Source organism: Apium graveolens, chromosome 9 (assembly GCF_009905375.1).
Source record: "Apium graveolens cultivar Ventura chromosome 9, ASM990537v1, whole genome shotgun sequence".
Lineage (NCBI taxonomy): Eukaryota > Viridiplantae > Streptophyta > Magnoliopsida > Apiales > Apiaceae > Apium > Apium graveolens.
Genome location: NC_133655.1, coordinates 266,198,076 through 266,216,808, shown reverse-complemented (window position 1 = coordinate 266,216,808; position 18,733 = coordinate 266,198,076).

Genomic DNA, 18,733 nt, shown 5'->3' with positions numbered 1-18,733 from the left:
TCATGGAGTGACAGTGGCGATGAGGAACGCTAGTGCTGCACAAGTGCTTGGAGTAGGAAACGTGGACATGAAGTTTGCTTCTGGGCGTATTATGTCTCTAACTAGAGTACATCATTTTTCTTCTATCCGTAGAAATATTATAAGTTGAAGTTGTTTAGTTAAAAATGGCTTTGAACTTTCTTTGAAATGTAATAGAGTAGTGATTACTCACACTGGTACATTTTTTGGTAAGTGTTACTTGTCTGATGGTTTGTTTTTAATAAATGTTGAACCCGTTTTGGGTAGTTTTATTAATGATAGTGTTGCACCTTTTGTTAATTGTGTTGAATTATCTGATTTGTGACACTTACAACTTGGTTATTTAAATTTTGGTGCTTTAAAGAATATGATGAATTTATAGCTGATTCCAAAGCATGCTATTAATAAGAAATCGAAGTGTCAAGTGTGTGTAACTGCTAAACAAACAATACAGCCTTTTCATAATGTTGTTTGGGATTCAGACTTGTTAGATTTAGTTCACTCAGACATATGTGAATTCAATGGTGTTTTGACTAAGGATCAGTAGATATTTCATTACCTTTATAAATGATTGTAGGAGATATTGTTATGTTTATTTTCTTAAACATAAGGATGAAGTATTAGATAAATTCATTATGTATAAAAATGAAGCTGAAAAAGAAACCGGTAAAGTATTTAAACGTTTGAGGTCCGATAGAGGTAGTGAGTATACGAGTACCTTATTTAATAAATTTTGCGTAAGCAATGGTATAGTTCATGAGGTTACTCCACCCTACACATCTAAGTCTAATGAGGTGGCAGAGCGAAAGAACGGAACTTTTAAAGATATGATTAACAATATGCTGATTAATTCTGGGTTTCCTAAGTACATGTGGGGAGAGGCTCTAAATATAGCTTGCCATATTCTGAATAGAGTTCCTCTGAAAAATATGGAAAAGACACCTTATGAATTATGGAGAAAACGTAAGACAAGTGTGAGTTATCTTCGAGTGCGGGGTGCCTTGCTAATATGGTTGTCCCTGAACACAAGAGGAAAAAACTAGGTACGGACACTGTTGATTTTATCTTTCTTGACTATCTTGAAGCCACAACTGCTATGACATTTTTAGTATTAAAATCTGACATAGATGGTATTGTGGCGAATACAATAGTTGAGTTTCGTGATGTAACTTTCTTTGAGGAAGTGTTCCCTATGAAGACCGGTATACCTTTGGGTAATTCTGATAATGATCCCACTCACACATCAAATTTTATTCATGATCATATGGAAAAGATGATCCCACTCAATTTTTTCTCATAGAATATGGGAGTTAGTTGATCTCCCTCCTGGATGTTCTATTATAGGATGTAAATGGATCTTCAAGAGGAAGCTAAACCCTGATGGCTCAATAGATAAGTACAAGGCTAGGCTAGTTTCTAAGGGCTCTGGGAAAAGGGACGACATTGACTATTTTGATACATACTCTCCTGTTGCCTGAATGACAACAATCAGAATGCTTGTTGCATTGGCTTCCATACATGGTCTTATCATCCATCAAATATATGTAAAGACAAATTTTCTTCATGGTGACCTTGAAGAAGTGATTTTTATGGATCAACCTGAGGAATTTGTTGCTTCTGGTAATGAGAGGAAAGTATATAGACTAGTCAAGTCCATCTATGGCTTTAAACAAGCACTTGTAGACTGCCACAAAAATTTTGATGAAACTGTTTTAGATTTCATGTTTTTAGTAAATGAAAGTGACTAGTGTGTCTACTATAAGGTTAGAGGTAATGAATGTATGATTGTATGCTTGTATGTAGATGATATTTTGTTGTTTGGAACTAATATTGAGATTATTAATGAGACAAAGAGTTTCTTGAAGAGGCACTTTGAAATGAAGGATATGGGTGATGCTAGTGTGATTCTTGGGATCAAATTGACTCAGTCAACTGATGGAATAACATTGTCATAGTCTCATTATATAGAGAAATCTATACTTGAAAAGTACGGTTATTCAAATTGTAGAATTTCTAGTACACCATATGATTCAAAAGTTGCTCTTGTCAAGAATAGTCCAGTGTCCTTGTGTCACAGTTAAGTTATTCTTAGATTATTGGGAGTTTGAAATATCTTGCTAATGTGAGACTAGATAGTTATTATTATGTGTCTAAGTTAGCTAGATATATAAATTGTCCAAACAAGACTTATTGGGAGGCACTGGATAGAGTTCTTAAATATCTCGAGAAATGATTTCCCTTGATTTGCATTATCGGAGATTTTCGGGGGTACTCGAGAGGTACAGTGATGCAAGTTGGATAGCTAGGAAATCCGGTTGTAATGGAGTGACTGGATATGTGTTTACCCTTCCTGGTGGAGCAGTGTCTTGGAAGTCTTCTAGAAATACTTTGATTACTCGGTCTACTTTTGAGACTGAGTTGTGTGTATTTGATGCCACGGGGATGGAGGCTGAATAGTTACATGGACTCATGTCAATGTTACCTTTAGTAAGCAAACTGTTTCCTTCCATTTCTGTTCATTGTGATAGCCGACAACTACCGATAAAATTAGAAGTGTGAAGTATAATTCTAAAATAAAGAGACGCATCTAAGTTAGAGTAAAGTCTATTAGGGGTCTTGTTTCTGATAGAATTATCGCTATAGAGTTTATAGAAACTCAAGATAATATAGTTGATCCGCTGACTAAGGGGCTTGAGCATGCTGTATTCCTTAAGTCGATGTTGTGGATGGGACTGATAACCCATCCTGATTCATCAACAACGGGAACCCAATACACCTAAGAGGAGATCCCTCGAAGTGTATTCAATGTGCTAATAACAAGTTGTAAGGATAAATTGAGAGTACCTTTACTATATCCTTTAAGATACTTATGTATCGGAGTCTATCCCCTGTAAACCTTAAAAGGTACTTCAATTTCTAGTTAGAAAGAGTTTAATAAACTCTGATGGAAATAATTTTGGATCAAATTTTGATAAACTCTGATGGACCAAATATCGTGTCAGAATTTTGTAACTCTGAATGGGGACAAGTCGTAAGACGAGATGTTGGTAGTACATCTTAGGAGATGCCCGGCTAAGTGAATGTACTTGTGAGGTCGAAATTAGAGGAAATGATTATTCTTTGAAATATTCGATCAACAGAATCGAGACACGACCATAACGTCTCAAAGTCATATATCTGCACCATGGCATTTTGACTTGTCGTCGTCTATGAAGTTTGGTTACACCAAACAGATAAAGATTCAAGGTGAAATATTCCATCTATATCCGGTAGCCATCGAAATAGGGGACTTAGGAGGGTTCAAAATCGGAAGGGTACCGACTCTGAGAAGAAAGTCATGATAAAATCTTATATGTATTTCTGTATGAATTTGTGGGGGATTGTTAGGAAATTCTAAAGTTCAAGACACTAATCAGGTGTGTTCTTGATGAAATTACCGAAAACTAACAAATGAAAGTTGTTCCTTTTTTATAAGAGTGTAAAATTTCATGTTAGGATCTAAGTCATTTTTTTAGTGTAATTTATGAAGAAATGAGAGAAAAAATGCTTATTTGTAGAAATGTTGTTTTAGTTTTAGTTGACATGTGAGTTGTGAATTTTTTTGACATACTCAGTGAACTTGAATGTAAGCTTATGACTTGTGAGACTGATCAGGTGACATGAGTATAGGCTCAGGCTTGTGAGTCTGAAAATTGGGACTCCATGTAGTGCTCATGACTCAGCTTAGGCCTTGAGCTGTATTACACTATATCAAGCTCAGGGGCAACTCCATACTAAAACTAATTTCATGAATTTTTATAAATAAGCTTGTTATATAGTATATTTAATATTGATATCTAAATGAGGATTATTATTATTTTTATAATAATAATAATTGACTCTTGTTATATGAATATGATAAATAGAGATATACAAATGGGGGGTTACGTTATTTTTTTCAAAAAGAGAAGAGAAAATAACAGACACTAGTCTCTCATCTATCGCTCACATGTGCATACAAGATACATAGGTTTTCTTGGTGAATTGAGGTGTTGGTCGTTGTTGAGCATTCTCGTATCTGTGATCGGATCGCTCTGAGCTGTTTTATCCTGGAAATTATATTGCAGCAACCATCACAGCGTAAATGAGGCAATAATTTCTTCAAGGACAGTCAAGTCTCCTCGAGCGCTTGGCTACTCGGCTGGTTTTCGAATTCTGATAAAGTTTCATATAGCTAAGTGATTTCCTCACTTCTCGTTTTTATATAGTTGATGATTATAGCTTATTTCGATCTTTGGGATTTTTTGATTATTTGGTTTTATTTGTGTGGTCTTGTTAATTTGTGTTATATAATTATCCCGTTGCGCGTTTAGTTAATATTTCCAACAGTAATACCTGGTAGTATTTCCAAGTTATTATCTTTGTGTGAGAATAGTAAGATAAGTGTGAGTTTCAGAAGTAGTAATGAAACTGCTCATATGTTAACCGAAATTGCTTTGCTTAACAAAGCAAGTGCTCCTTGGGGAAGGGCTCTTCCCTATGAGTCATGTTGTATTAGCTAATTCACCGTTTTTTGTAATTTTCTCTTTTCACTGGAATAGATTTGTGATTTCAAAAAAAACACTTAGTAGGGTTGACAACGGGTCGGGTTCGGATCGGGTATTGTAAAATTCAAATCCAAATCCAAATATTTTCGGGTTATTCAAATCAAAATATGTCGGGTTTCAGAGCGGATCAGGTACTTTTTGGGTATCCAAAATTATGAATAACGTAGTCAAATTTAACATTATTTCTACATATAAACACTATTAATCACATTTATATGATAGATAAAATTAAAATACATTAACTAATAAGTAATTAAACAAATTATATAGCACGAGTTGACATGGTAAATAATATCTAAGATATGTTGATAACATAATATTTAGTATTTTATCAAAGATATTATTTTATAAAAATATACAAAATACATCTTACATAATAAAAGCTGGTTTTGAAATAGAAAGTTATAATTTACTAAATAATTATTGGCAATCTTAATAATAATCTACTATTACTCAAATAATACGAGAAAAATGTGTAAATTACATGTATTACAACTAAAATATTACATTTAATCTATAATAAATGTGTCAGGTTTTAATCGGGTTTCGTGTTTGGATCGGGTTTGGATTGTATTTCGATTTCAGATCGGGTATCGGTTCGGTATAGTTGAAATCCAAATCCAAATCCAAATCCAAATCCAAATCCAAAATTTCAGGTTCGGTATATCCAAAACTTCGGGTTTCGGACAGATATCCGTCGGATCGGATTAATTTGTCATCTTACCATTTTCTATATAGATTTTGTATTGGAACACTATATCACATCACATTTATTCATTTTTGTATTACGACATTGTATGTGTTTGAATAGTAATGAAAAAATATAATAATTTATATGATTGCATTAAGATTTTTTTTAATTAATTTTAGAGGTCTATTTTTAATTTTTATTTTATTTAAATAAAATGATCATTTATTACGATATCCCAAAGAAGAATTATATCTAATTAAAATCTATTTAGCATATACAAATAATTATAATTATTTTTATATAATTTTAATACTATAGTATGGTAGTACAAAATAAGTTCTATTTTAATATATATATATATATATATATCTAGGTATTATCAAAATTTATTTTAACGGTAAAATTTTAAATTTATCCATTTTATTTCTGTTTTAAATTTAAAAGAATTTAATATGAACTCTAGGTTTATCCATCTACTTCTATTATTAATAAAAAAGAATTTAATATATTATAATTTGTAAACTTATTTTCTAATTCAATTAGTTTATTTGTTAATGTGGAATTACTTTTTATTGATCTACTTTTCAAGTAATAATTTCAAGTAATAAGTTCTTATTCTAATAAAATATATTTTTGATCGTTTATTTTTAAAATATTAGATTGATTGGTCAAATTGTTTTGACGGTATATGATCAAAATTTTGAATAATAATTATCTTGCACTTATTATATATATGATAATATAATTTTTAGATATATAAATGTAAATATATTTTTTAATAATGAATTTTATATTAAAAATTTCACATAAAAACTTATATGACCAACATTTGTTTCTCCTTCTACAATAGAAGAAAGGTTTTGAGAAGCTCTACATTTAAACCAATCAATTCCAAAAGATGGCATGGCGTTCCCCTGGAGCAACAGTGTAAATAACAACTCTTATCATCACACCGCAAGGCCAAGAAGTGCAAATATTTTTTTTAATAATGATACATTACATCTTGCTGGGAACCATAATCATAACATACATTGCATTTTTGGAATCAAAATGAACAATGTTTATATGCACAAGCACAACCATTATCACTTAGCAACCCTACAACCAAAGTACTTCACTAACAACCTACCCGAAATCGTTGCAGTTTTAGAATAACTTTAACTTAATAAATTCTTAAAAAAAGACTCCATCAACCTTGAGATCTTGTTTTTTTATCAATTAATTTCAGGTACCTCATTATCTCCGAGATCATCGACAAGTAGCAGCAATATTCGATGTTCTCGTATGCTTACTGCTTGAAGAAGCCTCTAGAAGACGGACAAATTGTCACTTGCATTCTCCTCCGCGACGTCTTTATTTTCCACCTTCTCAGATGTAGGGATGCAACTATAATAACCATCCTAATTTCTTGACTTCAATTTTAATTTTAAAGTAATGTATATACGGTTGAGTATCATTTCTCGGTTGCTGAGAAAGAAAGTAAATTAGCGAAGAGATGCTTTAGAAGGAATTTTACTATATCCAGCTCATGAATTTTATATCGTAGCAAACTAATCTTGTGCGTACATAATCACAAAGACGATCATTGTACTATTGGAATAATGCGGTGACAACACAACGAATTACAAATCTTCAACAGATTAACAGGAAAGAAAAATGGAAATATTAATTTGTAGGAGAATTAGCCCAAGGCAAGATAGAATTATGATGGCAAGCTGAAATTAAAACCCCCGTTTAAATAGTTGACATTAAATTATTTTCTGGGGGTGCATACTTAATATCTAGCGGGGAAATCTAAACCCTGGCATTGAATTTTCAAGAACTTTGATAAAATACTAAAACAAGCATCCCCAGGCACACTTGTGTGAAACTAAATGGAAAACATCTGAGGTTGGCTTCAACAATTTGCATGGAGGTTAAACTTAAGCATCAATTCGTTTACCATAAGTAATTTTTCAAACAAAAGGCTAACTTGTTCATTGCCAGTACTCTGTACTCTAGCTAGCTAACATCATATATGTGTTAAGAATTCCCGTTTCTCATCTTTGCATAAATAGAACCTAAGAATTTTCACAGACAATAATATGAACTGATCAATAATAATCAAGACAGATGAACACCAGGATTTATACGTTGAAAACCCCCTTAAGATAAAGAGGTAAAAACCACGGGACCAACTCCAAATGTTTCCACTATAATAACAATAATGGTTACAATATCTCTCTCAAGTTTACGAAGTAACACTTGAGGTACAACCGAATAGTAATACAAGATTCCATATTCCTTCGGTACTGGACCGGATAACCTGGACAGAACAGTCCCTTCGGTACTGGACTGGATAACCTGGAGAACTCCCCTTATTACAACCGCAACACCTGAACGAACTCCTACCGTTGTAGACCTCGAAGGCTACAACCCGACCAAAACTCACACTAACTCACTCGAAATTAAAGAAGAGAGAAGCACAAGGGCCCCCTATTATGACCTTCTTGGAACTACCGCAAGGTTAGTTTCCTACTACACGGACTATCTAGCAGCTATACACTTAAGAAGTGAAGGAGAGAAGAGAGTAAGGTGCATTTTGTGAAGTGGGGGGAGGAGGGTATTTATAGGAAGAGCCAATAGCACAATGGGGTAATTAAGTGGTAAAGTAGGTGTAGATAAATAAGAGGAAGGTGGGAGAAAAGTGGGATAAGATGAACTGGTGTGTTTGGAAAGTTTTGTGTGGGGGGACCCACAACTAACAATATCCCCCTTTCCAAAGTCACAACGCTTCAATTGCATTCCATGCCTGCGCTCCATTTGCAGAACTCCAACTTTTCTCGCGAAACCACGTTGGTCATCATATCCGACGGATTGTTATCCGTGTGTATCTTCTCTATCTGGACCACCCCATCTCCGACCTGTTCCCGCAACCAATAGTAATGTACATTAATATGCTTAGTACGACTATGACAAGTAGCATTCTTGCTCAAGTCAATAGCACTCTGATTGTCACAGTATAACTCAAAGTTATCCTATTTCAGACCCAGTTCTTGGAGAAACCGCTTTAACCAAACCAGCTCCCTGCCTGCTTCACAAGCACCAATATACTCTGACTCGATTATTGACAATGCAACACACTTTTACAACTTGTACTGCCATGCTACAACTCCCCCCATAAAAGTGAAAAGCATCCTTGACGTGGACTTCATCTCATCTGGATGTCCTGCCATTTAAGCATCTGTAAATCCTTCCAAGACCGGTTCACCGTCTCCGTACTTCAAGCATAACCCAGAAGTGCCCTTAAGGTATCTGAGAATCCACTTCACTTCTTCCCAGTGCTTTCTTCCAAGATTTAACAAATATCTACTCACAACTCCAACAGCATAAGCAATATATGGCCTTGTACAAACCAATGGATACATAAAACTCCTCAATGCCGATGAGTAGGGAACTTCTTCCATATCCTCCTTCTCCTTTTCTGTTGACGGACACATTTTCTAATCCAGCTTGAAATGTCCCGCCAACGGTATGCTAACAGGTTTAACATCATCCATATTGAACCTTTTCAGGACCCTTTCAGTACAACCCTGTTGTGATAACCACAACTTCCGAGATGTTCTGTCATGAACAATCTTCATCCCTAAGATTTGCCTTGCTGGACCCAAGTCCTTCATATCAAAGAACTTGGACAAATCCTTTTTCAGCTTGAGGATCATGGTAGCATCTTGGCCAACCATTGACATATCGTCAATATAAAGCAGCATGATAATGAAGTTACCATTAAGAAAACTTTGCACATAAGCACAATGATCAGATGTTGTTCTCTTGAACTTATAATTCCTCATGAAGGAATCAAACTTCTTGTACCACTGTCTCGGCACTTGCTTAAGCCCGTATAAACTCTTCTTGAGTTTACACACCATGTGCTCCTTCCCTTTCACTTCAAATCCCTCCGGCAAGTGCATATAGATCTCTTCCTTCAAATCTCCATGAAGGAATGTAGTTTTCGTATCTAACTACTCAAGTTCAAGATCCATGCTAGCTGCCAATCCGAGAACTGTTCGGATTGATGTTATCTTTATAACTGGAGAAATGATTTCAAGGCCTTCCTTCTGTGCAAAGCCTTTAACCACCAAGCGTGCTTTATATTTTACAAGCTCTTCATCATCCCTTTTTACTTTGAAGACCCATTTATTCTTTAAAGCCTTCCGTCCCTTTGGAAGCATAGTCACCTCATAGGTTTCATTCTTGTGTAAAGAATTCATCTCCTCCTGCATTACTTTCAACCTGCAACTGCTTTCTTTATGAGTCTTGACTTCCTCAAAGGTCTCGGGCTCCCCTTCATCAGCAACTAAGATATACTCGGATGAAAGATATCTTCCTCATGATCTTCGTTCTCTCGTAGAATGACGTGGCTGAGTTTCTCCAACTTCAGCCTAAGGCGGTAGCTCCCCCTGCTCCGTAGCCTCATCTTCTGCTATATCACCTCCATCATTTCTAATACATCTGGATTTCTAGCTTTCCTTAGTTGTAGAGTTTTCCCAAAATTCTCATAATTTTGAGACTCATGGAATACCACATCTCTGCTCCTGAATATTTTCTTCAATTCAGGATTCCACAACCGATAACCGAACTCCGGATCCCCATAGCCAACAAGAATGCATGGAGTTTTTTTATCTTCAAGCTTTGTTCTATGCTCCTTCGGGATGTGTGAAGAAGCCTTGCATCCAAACACCCGTAAATGAGAATAAGAGACATCCTTTCCCAACCAGATCTTCTGCGAAATCTCAAAATCTAGAGGTGTCGATGGAGATCTATTAATCAAGTAGCAAGTTGTTCTTACAGGTTCTCCCCAAAATGACTTCGGTAGCTTAGCCATTTTCAACATGCATCTGACTCGATCGGCAATGGTACGGTTCATTCTTTCCGCAACACCATTCTTTTGTGGGGTTCCAGGAACTGTCCTTTCATGCTAGATATCGTGCTTTGCAAGGTACTCTTGAAATATTTTAAAGTGTAATCTCCCTCGTTGTCACTACGAAGGCACTTTAGTTGTTTCCCTGTTGATCTTTCAATCGTGGCATGAAAATTCTGGAAGTACTCAAATATTTGATCTTTGGATTTGAGTAGCTCAACCCACACCTTTGGAGATGCTTCTTTAATGAAGGTAACAAAGTACTTGTTTCCGCCTAAGGACTCCACCCCAAATGGACCACACACATCAGAGTAGTCTCTTTCTAGCACCACCGACTTTTTCTTTAATGGACTGCTAAAAGATACTCGATGTTATTTCCCGAATAAACAATATTCGCATGGCTTCAATGCAGTATCTTTAGCAAACGGAATGAGGGATTTCTTTGCTAAAATCTGCATCCCTTTCTCGCTCATGTGGTCAAGCCTCTTGTGCTACAAACTTGCTGAAGTTTCATCTTCAACTGTGTTCAAACAATTTGAACACATCCTCAGTTGTGTCGTGTACAACGAGCCACAAGTGGAACCTCTTGCAACAACTAAGGAACCCGTAGCAAGCTTCCACATTCCTCCACTGAATGTATTTACGTACCCTTTCTTTTCTAGCGCCATGCCAGAAATCAAGTTGAGCCGTAAGTCCGGAATATACCTGATATCTTTCAGAGTCATTGAACAACCCGAGTTTGTCTCAATATAGATGTCACCAATGCCTTCGATCTTTGACTGATCATAGTTATCCATTCTTACCGTACTAAAGTCGCCTGCTTGGTACCTCGTAAAGAATTCCTGAGTGAGTGTTGTATGATACGCTGCTCCAGTATCAACCACCCATTCGACCTTCTGATCATCAACATGTAAGCATTCTTCTTCCCCGAAAGAAAGGATAACAACATCTTCTATCATAGCAGCTGTTGTGCTTTTCTCGGCACGTCTCCCTTGCTGACCATTGTTCCGCTGGTTGAGCAAAGCCCTACAATCCTTCTTGTAATGACCCTTCTTCTTATAATAGTAGCATTCAACGTTGTCTTTTGATTTGCCACCGTAATTTCCAAAATTCTTGCTTTTACTATGCCCCATATTTGAATCCTTGTAGTTGCTTTTGCCCTTGTTCTTAGTAACAAGAACCTGAGAATCGTTGTTGACTCCCTTTCCTTTTTTCTCATTGCCTCACCAAGGAGACTTTCCTTGATGGCAACGTTAGTTTATCACTTGGCACAATATTAGTTATTGCCACCACTAATGTATCCCAACTCGAAGGCAAAGTGTTGAGAAGAAAAATTGCCCTGAGTTTCTCATTAAGATCTATTTGTATAGTTGCAAGTTGATTTAACAACCCCTGAAATTCGCTCATATGCTCTGACATATTATTTCCATCCTTAAACCACATGTTCATCAGCTTCCGGAACAGAAAAGTTATATTTTATGAACTTGTCTGTTGGAAGGTAGACTCCAATGTCATCTAGAGCTTGTAAGCGTCTTCTTCTTCTGTAACATGATGGTACTCTGAGTCATCAATCCATCGACGAATAAGACTGCTAGTTTTCATGTTCATCTTCTTCCAAGCCGTATCAGATTTTTCAGCAGGCTTGACCCCTTTCAGCTCCACTGGATCAAATAAATATTTATTGTAAAGATCATCTTTGATTCTGCTTTTCCACAACGGATAATTTGAAGTTGTTAAACATATCATTATACTGGATGAACTCTCCATTTCCATTTACCAAAGACTACATGAATCGTCACTTAGAACCGCATAAGTTGGCCAGGAAAGTGGATGTGTTTGGGGAGCTTTCCGTATAAATACAGCGTGGAATCAGAGAACTACTGCGCACAAAGCACTTTTCTAGTCATCAATAATGTGGGCCCCAGATCTGATGCCAATTGTTAGAAATTCGCGTTTTCTGTCTTTGCGTAAATAGAACCTGAAAATATTCACAGAAAATAATATGAACAGATCAATAATAATCAAGACAGATGAACACCAGGATTTATACATGGAAAACCCCCTTAAGATAAAGATGTAAAAACCACGGGACCAACTCCGAATGTTTCCACTATAATGATAATAATGGTTACAATATATCTCTCAAGTTTACGAAGTAACACTTGAGGTACGACCGAATAGTAATACAAAGATTCCTTATTTCTTTGGTACTGGACCAGATAACCTGGACAGAACAGTCCCTTCGGTACTGGACCGGAAAACCTGGAGAACTCCCTTTGTTGCAGCTACAACACCTGAACGGACTCCTACCGCTGTAGACCTTAAAGGCTACAACCCGACTAATACTCACACTAACTCACCCGAAACGAAAGAAGAGAGAAGCACGAGGGCCCCCTATTCTGACATGCCTGAAACTATCGCAAGGTAAGTTTCCTACTAGACGGACTATCTAGCAGCTATACACTTAAGAAGTGAAGGAGAGAAGAGAGTAAGGTGCATTTTGTGAAGTGGGGGGAGGAGGGTATTTATAGGAAGATCCAATGGCCCAATGGTGTAATTAATTGGTAAAGTAGGGGTAGATAAATAAAAGGAAGGTGGAAGGAAAGTGGGATAAGATGAAGTGGTGTGTTTGGAAAGTTCTGTGTGGGGGGGACCCACAACTAACAATATGCTACCATGGGGCCATCTTTTGTAGACAGCTCCCCAATTTTCTCTCCACTTTTTGCTTCAAAAAATACCCTTTTATCTGAATCACAGTGTTGAATTTGGTGCCATCTGGAGATCTCCTCATGCGATTGACATATATAGCAAATTTTTCTTAGTTAGGGTAAATCCGAATGAGCCAAAACACTTACCAAAAAAATGAGACAAAATATACATGATTGAACTAAAAATTTCTCCACAAGATGTGAATCATTTCTGCTTTTAACCCATAGTTTTATAGCTGCTTTTGGTAAAAAGAAAGGTTTGGAAGATTAAATCGAACTTAAGGTTTGTGTGCTAGATTTTCTTTGCAATAATTGTCGGATTGCCTGCTGATTTTCTTTTATGTGCAGTTATAAATTACAAATTACAAAGAGTCAAAAAGGAAAATATAGAGAGATGGATGAGAGGCAAGAATATTGAGAAAATAGCTTAAAGTTATATTAGGCCTACCACATCAGCTGCTACCTCTAATCCTTAAAACTCGTATATGCTAACCATTTTTATCATCAATTAAAGTTCAAAATTCTTTAAACAAATATCAAAGTAACATATGCTTGTTGCTACAGAATAGCTTACTTTTTGGAAAAAAATATGCGCGGAAAATATTTTATGCGTAACAAACTGAGCACCAATTGCAAATTACAAATATTCAAATGTTGGGACAGTATCACTCAGACTCAAAGATTATCTCATTAAAATATGAAGCTAAAAATCCCAGAATATAAGACAAAATCAAAACTTCAACTCTACAAATTGATTATCAGTCTGAGACACTTAGTACCAATTGCCCTAAAAATAATTATCACAATTCAGTTGAACATCATCGATCCAAACAAAAATTTCTCCCCAATAATATTATTATAAAAAGATCTAATGACCTATTTCATTTCAGATAAAATAAAGATCGAAAGCTCCAACCCAAAGACGCCAAGATGATAACTATATATAAACATAAGCACAACATAAAATCAAGAAATTTCCACAAAATGTGTCTAATTAATTAATACATAGACACAATCGCAATTAGTTAGTGGATATCTTTTGTTCAATCACCTGCGAGCAAGAAAAATTAGAAAATTTTCTCTCTTAGAATAAATCGAAATGAGCCAAAATACCAAAAAAAAAAATGAGCCAAAGTAAACCTCATGCATTGAACTGAAAATTTATTAATAAGAAAATTTATTAGGAAAAAAAACCTGTTTATGCAAAAACTATCCCAGACTAAAAACACTGCAATGCCTCGATCTGAAACTGAAAAAAAACTGACAGCAACCAAGTTTGGTCCTTCCCTTTCTTGAAGGGTTATAATGAAATAAGTGAAACTTTTATGTACATTTCTTCTTTCTGGGAAAAATCAACCCTGCAATACAGTAGAACTTAGGAAACCAAGAACTTTAACCCTGCTCATTAAGTTTGGGAATGCCAAGAAACTGTCCTTGCAAAGTAATTGCGCATCCCCTGTGTAGATTTCTTTTTACGGTTGGAGAAAAGAAAGACGGACAGAAGTACAGAACAATAAACAAAAATAGTTATCGTACCCAGGCAGCCTACCTGAGGCAGGTAGGCAATCAAGTCCTTAAAGTTCTCCAACACAAAAACAAAGCAGGCATCTCTTAATGACGAAGCACTCAAGGCCACTGATAAGTCATACGTACGGGAGACATTTGCGAGTGATCCTATTCCAAAATTTAACATTCCACTGAGTATGATTGTAGCTGTATTTTGAGATACACGTACGGGAGACGTTTTGAAAGAGAATAAATTATAATGATCAGCATTAAGTCACATACAAGAGTGTAGATTAAAATAGCTACTCCAGTCACTTGTGCAATGACATGCTCACGCTGATTTTTTAACCCGTCCAAAAGATATATATCTGCAGCTTTCAGTAGGTCATGCGCAACATTCACATTCACATGAACTGATCCCACGTATATGTATCTGTAAGCAAGAGACATATGGAACTATAGCATCAGGACTACGCTGCACGACTCATCTTTTATTTCCTCCCGAAATTTAAGTACATATAGGAGAAAGACAACATCTAATCTTCAGCCCAAACACTTCCCACTTGATATCTGAAATCTCAATATCTTTGGCCTCCCTTTCCTACAGTGATCCTATTCCAAATTTCATAAAAACATGCAGTAAGTGTTGGATTAATCTAAACTGTTATTTAGTTTGCTGGTGTGTTTTGTGATTAAGTGGGTTGTCTGATTTGTCTTGCAACGTGCAAAAGTTTTTCTAGGACCAGTTTGAATAAGTCTCTGTAGCTTTGCAGTAGTAGTAGTTGTGAAGAACTGGGAGTCTATGGCACTTCCCTGGTTTATAGCATTAGTTCGTTCTATTATGTTTCTGTCTTATTATTAATATGCTGTAATTTCTAAGTGAATAATAAGTGATCAATATTTTAGTTTGTTTTCTTTCTGTTTTCAAGCTTTACCTTTTACACATATACACATAGTAAACCAGCTAGTTTAACAGGTTTAGTTATCATTTTAGTATCAGAGCCTGGTACATCGTGTGTATGCCAAAGTACATGCCCCAGAAGGGAGTAATGGAGAAAAGCAAGACAGAGATGAGCAAAACAAAGGAGGTAGTTGGTCTCAGTTATCCGATGTTGGCACGGAGCAACTATACGACGTGGGCAATAAAGATGAGGGTCTTTATGCAAGCCCACGGAGTGTGGGATGCTATTGAACCCAAGGACCCAAAATCGAAGATGGAGAAGAGAACAGATAAGAGTGCGCTTGCAGCCATTTATCAAGGAATACCCGAGGATATTCTTTTGTCCATTGCAGAGAAAGATACGACAAAAGAGGCGTGGGATTCTATAAAAACCATGTGTCTTGGAGCTGATCGAGTACAAAAGGCGAAGGTGCAGACTTTAAAATCAGAATTTGAAGCCTTAAGGATGAAAGACACGAAGCAGATTGATGACTTTTGCACAAAATTAAGTGGTTTGGTAGCAAATATTCGAGCTCTTGGTGAAACTATTAGTGAAGAATATGTCGTGAAGAAGCTTCTTAGAGCAGTGCCTACAAAATTTCTGCAAATTGCATCCACCATTGAACAGTTTGGACACTTGGAAACAATGTCAGTCGAGGAAGCAGTTGGGTCATTGAAGGCCCATGAAGAACGCCTGAAAGGTCATGATGAACCTAGAGGAGGACAACTATTACTTACTGAGGAAGAATGGTTGAAAAAGGAGAAAGAGGAAGGCCAGTTGTTGCTCACACGAGAGGAATGGCAGAGGAGGTCAAATCTGAAAAATAAAACAAATGGTGGAAGAGAAGGGAATCGGGGTAGACGTGATCGAACCAAAGTACGATGCTTTAATTGTTTGGCTTACGGTCACTATGCAGCGGAATGCCGCAAGCCTAAAAAGGATAAAGAACAACGTTTGGAGATCAACATGTCTCAAACACAAGACGACGAGCCAACTCTATTGATGGTGAAGTGTCGGGATGACAGAGTGTTGTTGAATGAAGAGAAGATGAAGCCAAGATTGAAAGTCGAGGACAAGCAAGTAAGTTCAAATGTGTGGTACTTGGACAACGGAGCGAGCAATCACATGACAGGAGAGAGATCAAAATTCAAGGAGCTAAACGAAAATGTGAAAGGCCAAGTACGTTTTGGGGACGGCTCAACTGTGGACATAGAAGGAAAAGGTCAGTTATATTCAAATGCAAAAATGGGGAAGACAAAATTTTTCATGAGGTATATTACATCCCTAGCTTGTGTAATATATTGAGTCTTGGTCAGTTATCTGAGAAAGGAAATCAAGTTATAATGTATGGTGAGTTCTTATGGGTGTATGATAAGGACATGCATTTACTTATGAAAGTGAAATGATCAGCTAATCGATTCTACAAGATCATTGTTGAAAGTGTTGGCCCTGGGTGTTTACTGTCAAAAATCGATGAAGAAGCATGGTTGTGGCATACTCGCCTCGGCCATGTTAATTTTCAGGCCCTAAGTCTGATGACAAGAAAACAAATGGCTGAAGGTATTCCAAAAATTATTCAGTCCAAAGAAATATGTTCAGATTGTCTGATGTCAAAACAGAGCAGAAAACCATTTCCAAATCAGGCAAATTTTTGAGCTACAAAGGCGTTGGAGCTGATCCATGGTGATCTATGTGGGCCAATTCTGCCATAGATAGTAGGTGGAAGTAAATATTTTTTATTGTTAGTGGATGATTTCAGCAGAGCTATGTGGGTTTTTTTATTAAAATTGAAGGATGAGGCGTTTAGTGCTTTCCAAAGATTCAAAGCTCAGGTCGAGAAAGGTTCAGAGCTGACTATTAAAGTTTTACGCACGGACAGGGGAGGTGAGTTTTGCTCCAATCAATTCAAATTTTTCCGTGAGCAATCCGGCATTTATCGACAATTCACAACCCCATATACGCCACAACAAAATGGCGTAGTGGAGAGACGAAACCGTACTATTGTTATCATGGTCAGAAGTTTCTTAAAGACTATGAAGTTACCTGCAATTTTGTGGGGAGAGGCAGTGAGACACTAGGTTTATGTGTTGAACCGTCTGCCTACACGTGCTTTATCTGAGAAGACTCCTTACGAGGTGTGGACAGGTGACAAGCTAAATCTGGCATACATGAAAGTGTTTGGATGTTTCTTTTTTATGAAGATTCCTAGTGTACAAATTGTAAAGTTGGATGATCGCAGCAAGAGGGTCATAAATCTTGGGAAAGAGCCTGGAACAAAGGCATATAGATTATATGATCTGGTGTCAAAAAGAGTGTTCGTGAATCGAGATGTCGTGTTTGATGAGAAAAAGTCATAGGAATGGGGAATTTGTCATGAACAGGAAAGTGGCAGAGAGACAGAGTTCACAGTCTTTGGTTTTGATCAAGTAAACGAATATCACAACAGTGTTGCAGATCATGAAGAAACTGAACAAACACCTAGTTCAGTACAAAGCAGCTCTCATGATATTGAAACTGAACAAACACCTGTTTCAGTACAAAATAATTCTCTTGATGTTAGTACAAATTCTGAGTTATCAATGCAAACTCCTGTAACAGTTCAGAGTTCCACAAATGAATATGCAAGCGATGTGAGTGAAGATAGTGAGCCACGCAGATTCAGAAGCTTAAGTGACATATACAACAACACAGAAGAGATTGATACTCCAGATGAATTACTTCTTATGGGGGTGGATAAGCCAGTCAACTACACACAGGCTTCACGAAAGAAAGAATGGAGACGGGCAATGGAGCAGGAACTGGAAGCCATCGAAAGAAATGAAATGTGGAAGCTAACTGAGTTACCTCCAGGCAAGAAAGTCATGAATTTAAAATGGGTATTTAAACTCAAGAAGGATACCAAAGGAGAGATTGTTAAACACAAGGCTCGAATAGTTGCAAAGGGGTATGTTCAACAATAAGGAGTTGATTTCAAAGAAATTTTTACGCCAGTAACACGCCTAGAAACAGTGCGTCTCTTACTTGCTTTATCAGCGAAAAACGGGTGGAGTGTTCACCACTTGGACGTCAAATCAGCTTTCTTGAATGGGGTTTTGAAAGAAGAGGTGTACGTTTCAAAACCGGAGGGGTTCGAGAAGCCAGGACAGGGGCATTTAGTTTACAAATTATATAAGGCGTTATATGGGCTCCGTCAGGCTCCCAGAGCTTGGTATTCGAAGCTGAGCAAATGTCTTGAAGACATGGGTTTGATTCGATGCCCGTATGAGTATGCTGTATATGTCAAGAGAGAAGCAGGAGAAGCTCTGATCATAGCTGTTTATGTTGACGATATTCTGGTGACCGGGACAAACGAAGCTGTTATACAAAATTTCAAGAGGAAATTG